Here is a 1,429-nt window from a genome sequence, read left to right as displayed (position 1 = left end):
CCCCCCCCCCCCCCCCCCCCCCCCCCCCCCACCCCCCCACCCCACACACACACACACACACACACATACACACACACACACACATACACACACTACAGGTGCTAGGTTTGTCACCTTTTTCCATCCCTTGTGTGTTTGCATGTATGTACATTGTGCAAGATCTTTGTGCAAATGTTGCCATCAACTGTTAACTATCATCAACACTGTCTGTTAGTAAAATCTCATGAACCACTGGTCAGATTAAAATAACTCAGAAAGCAACTGGATGAACATCTACAACTAGTTCTGGGCCATATCATATTGTTCACGATAATACCGGTAAAAAAAAAAAGCTTGCCCGGAAAAAAAAAGATATGCTAATTTCATGACGTAATACGTCAGGGCGCCCCACCCCGTTAATAGAACTGAGTGCGCCGAATGACCAAACCGAACTCAGCAGGCCCATCTTAAGTTTGCCCATGACCATTTGGATGATCCAGAGGAGTCCATGGGAGAAAATTACGTAGTCAAATGAGACCAAAATAGAACTTTTTGGTCTTAATTCTACTCGCCGTGTTTGGAGGACGAAGAATGATGAGTACCATCCCAAAAACACCATCCCTACTGTGAAGCTTGGGCGTGGAAGCATCATGCTTTGGGGGTGTTTTTCTGCACATGGGACAAGACGACTGCACTGTATTAAGGAGAGGATGACCGGGGCCATGTATTGCGAGATTTTGGGGAACAACCTCCTTCCCTCAGTTAGTGCATTCAAGATGGGTCATAGCTGGGTCTTCCAACATGACAATGATCCAAAGCACACAGCCAGAATAACCTAGGAGTGGCTCCATAAGAAGCATATCAAGGTTCTGGAGTAGCCTAGCTAGTCTCCAGACCTAAACCCTATAGAAAATCTTTGGAAGGAGCTCAAACTCCATGTTTCTCAGTGACAGCCCAGAAATCTGGCTGATCTAGAGAAGATCTGTGTGAAGGAATGGGCCAAAATTCCTGCTGCAGTGTGTGCAAACCTGGTGAAAAACTACAGGAAACATTTGACTTCTGTAACTGCAAACAAAGGCACTGTACCAAATATTAACATTGATTTTCACAGGTGTGCAAATACTTATTTGCAGCAGTAACACACAAATAGATTATTTAAAAAAATCATACATTGTGATTTCTGGATTTTTTTTTTATTTTTTAGATTGTCTCTCAAAGTGGACATGCACCTAAGATGAAAATTTCAGACCCCTCCATGATTTCTAAGTGGGAGAACTTGCAAAGTCGCTGGGTGTTCAAATACTTATTTTCCTCACTGTAGTTATTTTGGGAAACTGCATCTGCACTTCAGTTTTTGTGGTGGATTTTGTTAATCTATACTTATATTTTACTAAATAAAATCATTTCAGTAAAATTAACCCTTGTTTATAAAATTTTTAAAATTAACCCT

Source organism: Nematolebias whitei, chromosome 4 (assembly GCF_014905685.2).
Source record: "Nematolebias whitei isolate Nwh7 chromosome 4, NemWhi1, whole genome shotgun sequence".
Classification (NCBI taxonomy): domain Eukaryota; kingdom Metazoa; phylum Chordata; class Actinopteri; order Cyprinodontiformes; family Rivulidae; genus Nematolebias; species Nematolebias whitei.
The sequence above is the reverse complement of the archived record's forward strand: the minus strand, read 5'-3'. Positions refer to the sequence as shown.